The sequence below is a fragment of the Mytilus galloprovincialis genome, chromosome 8 (assembly GCF_965363235.1).
Source record: "Mytilus galloprovincialis chromosome 8, xbMytGall1.hap1.1, whole genome shotgun sequence".
NCBI classification, from domain to species: Eukaryota; Metazoa; Mollusca; class Bivalvia; order Mytilida; family Mytilidae; genus Mytilus; species Mytilus galloprovincialis.
Genome location: NC_134845.1, coordinates 65,406,827 through 65,416,518, shown reverse-complemented (window position 1 = coordinate 65,416,518; position 9,692 = coordinate 65,406,827).

The window sequence follows — 9,692 nt, the reverse complement described above, 5'->3', positions numbered from 1 at the left end:
TAATGCAGTGTAAGGCAACCAATAATCAATTAATCAAAAACAAAGAGTGGGGACATCCCTTTTGTTGACGTTAGCGTATTTTGAACACTTCCACTGCAAAATATTTACATTCCCACATAGGGATATGTACATTTTCAGATTTGGTCTCAAAATACTGGAAGTTAACGATTAATTTTAATTCACAGATGCAAAACTAAATACATTGTTATATTCTATTTACGTGTTTGAAATAGCAGGTTCAGTAAAAGACAAAAAAAAATATAAAACATTTTTACATTGTGTTTAACCTTTTGAAGGTCCATTCAATATGATGTTCAATTGCATCCTCCTTTTTATCTGTATTCTCAGATTCCACCACTGGCTTAATCTCTGCATTATTCATGTCTTCTAACTCCAAGTAAATCACTTTTGCAGGATTGTTGTTTGTTTTTTCTACCTTTTCAGAGATAACATTATTTTCCAGTTTTGAATAGTTCCTTTGTTGTTCGTCTTCTTTTTTGTCTTCTTGTTCAAATACTACTTCACTGTTTATTTTCATTTTAGAGTCGGTTATTAACGCCTGATAAGGATTTATGTACCCATCGTTCACACTTTCTTTAGAGTCTTTGTTCGAAGAACTTAAATTCGAGTCGCTACTAGTTTGATCTGAGTGTGGCGAGTCGGGACACATTCTCTCTTCGTCAATTTCTGCATAAGCATTTATATCGTCTTCAATTTCATTATGACGTGAATTTCTGTGTTCGTTATCATCTTGTTGACCGGGAGAATTGTTCGGTATGACATGGAAGATTTTTCTAGGTCGGAGTTTTCGACGTATGCAATGCACAAACAAAATGCATATGAAAACAAAGATAAAAAACGAAGCAATTCCAACTATGACTACGACTGTTTTGTGTTCACCAATTTCTATCAAAAATATTTTATATTATTTTATGAATTAAATTATTATATTTAATGATATGAAAAACAAATACTATACCTGTCTACGCTGTCAATAAACTTTATTCGTGCAACTAATTCTTGACTTAACTTATTATTTTTATAATTTACTAATTCAACTTTGATGGTTCAATCTTTCAAAATATGGATACTCATTTCATATGCTTTAAAGCTGTTTTCTATTATTTGGTCGGGTTGTTGTCTCTTTTCAATTTTATTGTTTTCTTCAAATGGTTGAAACTGAATTCAAGACAGTGATTTGCATGGTTTCCGAGACGTGTCTTTATATCATAAGTTACTTGTACATGAAATATCTCAAACTAAAGCATCACACTTTATTTATAGATATATGTTTTCGATTGATTACTAGGTGTCAGTATGTTGTTTTCATTTTGCAAAAGATCAGCGAACATTCATCGGAACTATAAATGTCTGGGTCCGAATGCAAAAAACCACTTACGTTAATATTTGTTTAAAAATTACGGATTTCTCTTCTAGTCTTACGATGAATAAGTATTATGATTGTATATCTTAGTTTAAGTAGTTTAATTTATAACAGCATTTGCAACCATCTCTTATATTCCTTTTCAACATTTTAAGACAATTTAAAGCTTTGGAAATATTCTATAAGCACCTTTTTTCAATTGATCTTTCGACATTCCGTAGGATAACAAGTGATTTTTTCGTTAGACTGTTGTGCGTGTGTTTCATTGCACGCATACCTTTTTCGAATGCAATGCAGTGTCGTATAAACTTTCTCTGAAAATTAGTTTTCGTGGTAAATAAATTATACAAATTTACAAATTAAAAAAAAACATATAGACAATAACTGTTTAGAGTCTTTAAATATCAGCTATATTTGTACGAGGCTATGAAACAAGGTGTATGCGAGCTACTATACCTGTTTCAAGCCGAGTACAAATACAACTGATATTTAAAGACACTAAACAGTTATTGTTTTTATCCTGCAATTAATTCTGTATATTATTTGTGTTTTGAATGATACAAAAGTCATGTTTTGCATTTATTCACGATTTAAAATCCCTTGAGGCCCGTGTAGTAATCACACATTCAGCTGAAGTCGGGTTTGCAAAAAAAGAATCTCTAATGGTCAACAATAATACATCGCTCAAGGTGAATAAGTATCTATTTTATAAAAACTAATTTCAACAGTAAAAACAAATACCAAAACATTGTCCAATTTGAAACAGGCGTGCACGAGTTGTCCTACGTTTCATACTCGACATTCAATGAAAGAGGGACGACAGATACCAACGGGACAGTCAAACTCATAAATCTAAAACAAACTGACAACGCCATGGCTAAAAATGAAAAAGACAAACAAAACAACAGCACACACGACACAACATAGAAAACTAAAGAATAAACAACACGAACCCCACCAAAAAAACTAGGGGTGATCTCAGGTGCTCCGGAAGGGTAAGCAGATCCTGCTCCACATGCGGCACCCGTCGTGTTGCTTATGTGATAACAAATCCGGTAAATAGTCTAATTCGGTAGGTCACATTCATGAAAAACAAGGGGATTGTAGTTACGACGTAAGGAACATATCCGATATCCTTTGTGAAACGGTTATTCCATAACGGTCAACCAACTCGTGATGGCGTCCGTAAAATTTACGAAGGGATGATTTAAACTTCAATGAACATGCATGCTGAAATTGACATGGTTTTTTTTTGTTCCACAATCATACACATTCAAGTTTTGAAATTGATAGTTGATTGATGTGTATGTTATCAGAAATGTGGTGTGAGTCTTATTGCTCTAAATAAATCTTTGAAAACAAACAGAACGAATAAAAGTAATCGTAAATTCGCAATTAATACGTCATTGGAATGAGACTACAATACACATTCTGAGGTCACGCAGGTTCAAACAATACTCAGTCCGACATTGGGCGGAGCTTTAAAGCGACATCTGTATAGTGTACAGATACAGCATAGCGATATCTGTAGGGCTGTATCTGTATAGTAGAACACCTAAATGCAGGATAAAAGTATTTAATTGGTATGGATCTTAACCTGTTTGATTATATTTATTGGTAACATTCAAACTGTCTTTGTGGTTTATGTTTTTCAGCGTTGCTATAGAGGGGCGTTGTGTGTTTGTTGTAACCTCATGGTATGTCAATGTTGTCTGCGTCAAATTGTTTACCAAATCTGTAATAAAATATAATGAAAATAATCAAATTTCAAAAACTTTTAGTTTGACTTAAATGTATATAGAGTTATTGGTGATTAACAAAATAAAAGCTTTTAAATTGAGTTATAGGGTACGCACTGTGTATGTTTGTTTATTTCCTTGGATAAATGCATAGAAGGAGTTGATAACTCACATAAACTGTTTAATCCTGCCGCTTATTTTGCGCTTAGCCCAAGCTATGATCCTCTGATCATTGTAAGTCTTGTATTTTTTTTTTTTTTTTATTATTTTAGTACATTTATATGTTTTTGAGTTTAGTGTGACGTCCATTTTCACTGAACTCTGGGTGCTATATTTTCTCGCTGTGTAGGTGGCCTTGGTGCTGTTCATTTCTCTGTGGTCGGGTTGTTGCCCCTTTAGCCCATTCCTTTTTCTCTAATATAAATAATCACAAAATATAATTAATTGGTAACAGTGTCATCAAGAAAGGCAGTGGTTTTAGCCTTGGTTACTCACGTTGATAAAACAAACGCAGCACATCAAAGTTAATTTGTATTAGTGAAATAGTAGTCTACAATATTCAAATGTATTTGAATAACAAAGGAATACATTTAAAGGCAGAGAAAGAAGAAGAAGAAGAAGAAGAAGAAGAAGAAGAAGAAGAAGAAGAAGAAGAAGAAGAAGAAGAAGAAGAAGAAGAAGAAGAAGAAGAAGAAGAAGAAGAAGAAGAAGAAGAAGAAGAAGAAGAAGAAGAAGAAGAATGGAAGAAGAAGAAGAAGAAGAAGAAGAAGATGATGATGTTTCAAAACATCACATATTGAAGTGGTAAAAATTCAAAATCATGTTTCTCACATTCTCCACTTTTTTCAGTATCGGTGGTTGTTAGCAATGTTGTCTCTTCCGCCTGGATACATCCAACTTTGTTATCACATCTACAACAATAACAAGTTTCATATTGTAAACATCCTTCTTTCCCTCCGTTTATATCTTGGATATAACTGACGTTACTCTCAAAATCATTAATATGTTTTAAAATTTCCTCTGATAATTATTAATTTAACTTTTTTGATATTCAAACACTTGTTAGATATTGCATCATGTACATTGCATAAAAGTTATATGTTTTTATATCAAATAAATGATCATCACAATTATATCTACATTTTATTTACCTCTGATCTAATTTGCATTTGCAGTACTCTGCACATTTCATACCAAATGTGTTCCTTGGACAAGGTACGCATGGTGATTCAGCCGCCGAGATGAACCCGGTAGTACACGCTAAACAAAAGAATTAATGGACAGTTTTCAGATAATTAACGAACGAGTGGTTTCTGGAAATGTTTGGATGAAATTAGGATCGAAAAACTGCTTCTTTTTTTTTTTAACTTTTTGTCATATCCCTATATTCTGGCTAGTATCTTGATATATAAGTATATTAATAAAATATGTTTTCAAAAAAAAATATTGCACATCTCTAAGTAGTCATCGGATTCTTGTGCCATTAACTTGTAATACAAATGTATTTTTTGTCATATATAAAAGTATTCTAATATCACTACGCGCTCAATTAACCAGGAATAGTGGCCACCAAACAATGGAAAATCATAGATTTTAATAAAAAAAAAATGGTTAGCCATTTATCTTAATCGAATAAAGTACTTATCGTTTTATTTTTATCATCAGGAAGGACACAGCTAATTGAATAAGGTCGATTAGTACTTAGTCAGATGAAATTCATCATATGTATCTTTTTATCGGAAACTAAGGACAAAAATATAATGATAATTATCTAGCATAGGAAATAACTGCTTAATATTTATGTCAAATTTTCTAAAAATGTTTAACAATAGTCTCGTGGTGCACCAGCTTGGCGTCAAGTTGGATTGCCACTTACATGAGCAGAATGTCAAACTTTCCATACTTTTGTCCCTAATGTGAAGGAAAAATATATATACTAGAAAAATGATAAGGTATCATGACCTTAAATCAGTATTTTATATTTTCATGTTCATAACTTCAACTTAATTCTGTTCTGCTTTGTTTTAAAAACTTATCGTTTGACGTAAAAGCGCATAATATGTTAATTGTTGTAAATATAATTGTTTACTGTGACAGATTTCAACAATTTATGACTTCTCAGTGGTAGTAGATGGCATTTATTTCATTGGCCTTTTACGCAGTAATCCAGTGTATGTCATTTTGATAGTATCATACAAAAACTAGTAAACGAATTCGAGTCTGAAACTGTCAGTGCAATCTTGATATTATCTGAAAAGTATAAACTATACACTATTGAGTCATGTTCAGTCTTTCGGGATTTTTTTTTGATTAATCGACTGCGATTAATTCGCTTCCAGAACATTCAGTCCAGTCAATCTAGTATGATGTTTATCTGTATAGATAAGTAACAACTACTCAACAATCTGAAAATTGACTGAAAAGATCGCGATTGACTGCAAAAGAATTGTCTCATCAGTACCGAATTAACTTCAGTAGATAAGTCAGAAACCTTACTTAAAACAGATATTACTTATTTAATAATATATTTTTACAGCATTTAAAGAGATGTTCAGATCAAAATCAAGAAGTGAAATATTGAAATAAAGATTTAAATACTTAAACACATCTATGAAATGCAAACCTTTAACGCTAATGAACCTTGAATGAAATTGTTTGGCCAAATAGTCTCCCCTTAAATAGGACGGGGAAAACAGGTAGAATTGCAAATACAATATATCATCGACCTATCTAAAGTGGTTCATCTTAAACTGATCAACTCTTTTTGGTTAATATAATTGCAACTGAGGTGTACATTTTGGTCTTACGTTGAACTGTTACATCACTGTCCAAGGTTAGGAGAGGGACGATCACTCACAACAATATCAACCCCACCATATTCTCAATGTGCCTGATCAAAGTCATAAACAATTATAAATCTGCAGCTCAAGTCGTTGTCGTTGCTTCATGTCTGTCATATTTTATTATTTTTTTGTTAATTAATTAGTTATCGATCAGCACCAAAAATCACTGCCGCTTTTTGTTTGTGTTTTCGAGTTAATGGCGTTGTTCAGTCTTTAGGTTGTTATGATGTGTTTTGTGTACTGTTGAATTTTTCTCAGTCGTTTTTCGTTTATTTGACATTACATTGCCTGTTGGATTTCGACTTATACATTTGAAAATTCCTTTGACATCTTGCGCTTTCTTTTTTAGGCCGTTATTTTTTTCTTTCGAAAGTATCCCTGTGTAAATTTTACGCCTGGATTGTCCATTAAGAAATATTTTCGTTAAACTCTATGACATCACTACATACATGGGCATTATGAATGAGTGGGAATATTTAAACATCGTATGTTTGAACCAAAAGAACAACTTTGTCTTGAAAGAAAATTAACAATAGGGAATGACAAATTTTAGTATGGAGTTTCTGTTGAGATAATGAATTCGCTAAATCTAGAAAAGGACAACTACTGGTGTTTATGTTTGATTTATTTGAAGTAAGTTCCTTTGGGTAAATTTCGTTAGTATATTTAGAGAACTTTGGATTATTTAAAGAAGACATATCAACAGGATAACGGTAGATAGTGTTTAAACTGTCAACCAAATGGACCAATTTTGGTTATAAACTGATAAGTTTACGTACATTCTACACACTTGGTTTCATTTTGTAATATTTAAAATTTATAATTTCTTGTCTATTGTTAAATATATGTGTGGAACGCGTATATTTTCGCGCATCATGACGATCGATTATAAGACAATAACAATCAAAACCAAGGAGTAAACAAGGACTCACAAAAAGGATATTTATATCAACAGTTATAAATAATAATTAAGAAACAACACGAACTCCACTAAAAACCGGGAGTGAAATCATGTGCTCCGGAGGGGTAAACATTTCCTGTAACGTATACGGCACCACTCGTGTTATTTCTTTGTTCAATCCGGTAATGATGGAAGGTTATTATGACTGAGGAAGAATATCAGATATGATGTCTGACACACTTTTGTTCTAAAGACCAATCAACTCATGATGACGCCCGTTAAATTTCTTGAGTGATGACCTTAATTTGATTGATTCATAGCCCTGTCTTAGCAACTTTTAAGAAAGAAGTATTCCTCTTCAACAAAATCAGCCTACTTTAAGCTAGCTCTAGATTAACGTATCAATTGAGACACATATACTCCCTATGCTGGTGTTACTGGGATGTTGCTACACAGGAATGGAAAGTTGACTATACGAAAATAAAAATCATCGCGTTTGTCATAAATTTTGGTATTCAACCTACCATAAGTAGTCATTTCGAGAAAAAACGTCTAAATTTAAAGCAGATTTATCTGTGTCGGTAGTATCTTTAATTTCAAGTTCACTTGGATATATTAAATGTAAAGGATCACTGAATCTATTATTATTTAGAGACAGTACATCATCAATATACCGAAAGGTGAAATTAAAAGTCTGGGCTAATTTTTTTCTCCCTTCTGTACAAGCCCTTTGATAAATTCTGCTACATAGGAATATAACATCAAATCTGCAAGTAGAGGAGCGCAATTGGTACCCATTGGGATTCCAATAGTCTGTTGGAAGACCAAACCTCTAAATTCAACAAATAAGTTGTCAATTAAAAAGGCAAGCATGGCAGTGATATCCTCGTCGGTATATGTGTTCCTTGACTCAGTATGATTTTTCACAAAGTAAGCTGAATTCCAGCCCAAAACAAGATATTTTAAACGTCTAGTTTTTGTTTGTTAAAGAAACATTAGCTGACGAGTTCTCTCAGTAGAGCTTTAAGTCTAGTATGTAGAATAGTGGTATAAAGAGTTAAAAATCAAAGGTGTTAATGTTGGTACAATGTTTTAATGATTGAGATTGCAAATTCACCAATAACTCTTTTGAATTTTTCAGTATCCACATCAGATTAACACCACTTCTTGAATATGCCGTTTCGGAATATTTCTGAAGTCCTTCTTTGACTGCAGTGAGTATGGCAGTAAGCATTTTAGAAAGGGGTTAAGTGGGACACTTTGAAGAACCTGCAATATAACTTTCCTTAATCAGGCAGTCAATGTAGTGTTTCTTGCAAACAATATTCTTTGAGGCTTTGTCAGCTGGAACCAAACGAAATTAGATGTACAAAACGAAATTCTTTTTGTTCACTACTTGACATCTATCAAATGAATTTATTAACCAGGAAAATAATCTTAATCATAAACTTACGTTCACATTTTCCGTCACGATTCTCGTAATTGTCACAGCAAAACATCTTTTTGTAGTAAAATATTCCATTATGTGATTTAGCGCTATAATGAATTTTCAGACATATATGCTTAATGATTGAATAAATGCACATTTTATATATATTTAAGAGGAGATGAGGATATTATATTTATATGTTTTGTTGGATGGATATAAAAGGGTCATTAGACATATTGATATTGATTTTGTTATCAGTAAAAGCAAACTAAATATACCATTTTATATACATCTGCACATGTATTGACCTACAATATGTCGATAAATTTGCATTTTTTAACTTTTACTTTTTGACAGTGCATGACGTCTTTACACTAAATCTTTTGGATGTTGGTTGTGTACTGATTAATAATTTAGTCTTAGATGCATGTTTTTGTTTTTCTAGTTGAACTACCTGTTAGTAACTGTGTTTACTCTAATATCTGTACTTAGTGTATTTTTTTTGGGGGGGAAGTACAAATACTCGGCCACGTCCACTCGGTGTTTTTGTACATTAATTAGGCCGTTAGTTTTCCCGTATGAATTGCAGTTGTCATTTCAGGGCCTTTTATTGCTGACTGTGTGTAATGGGCTTTGCTCATTGTTGAAGGCCATACGATGACCTATAGTTGTTAATTGCTGTGCCTTTTGGTCACATAGAAGAGTTGTCACACTGACAATCATACCACATCAATTTTTTGATATATTACTATTTTATAAAAACGTTTTACCTGTTGTTCAATTTTTTGGTAAACCACTTTTCATGGTGAGTTTTCGTGTTTTGTTAAACAAACGAGGAATGCCTGAGCGAGTTATAAGCACATTAAGGATAACTTTTCTGACGTCGAGTTGTAATTTTTTTTTATCTCTGTATTTATCTTTTTATACATTTTTGTAAAACTGTGGTTGTGATTGCCTTATAAGTTTCACCATGCATATTTCTCAAATCGTTAAAAGGAATCTTTTGAGAACTCGTTGTTTGAAACAAACTTGCAAAGACTTTTAGTACTCTTCAAGGGTATACTTTACCAAGTAGTAATTCGCTCTTGGTGCTTCCTCCTACATGTACGCTTGTTCGCTACATTTGTTTTATTTAATCTTTTTTTCAGATATTCGGAATCCTAGTTTTATGCAGATAAAGTCAGTAAAACTGTTGCTTACTTAACACTACTTTTCTTTTCGTAATTCTATCACATCTAGTTTCAAAAGCATACATGCAAAAAAAATTGTTCAAAAGTAAAAAGTTAAACATGAAATATTACAAAAACATTCCCCAGTTTCCCACCAAATTTTAAATTGTATCACAAAAAGATAGATTTTTATTTTATTTCCGCCTTATTAGTCTTTTTACATTTTC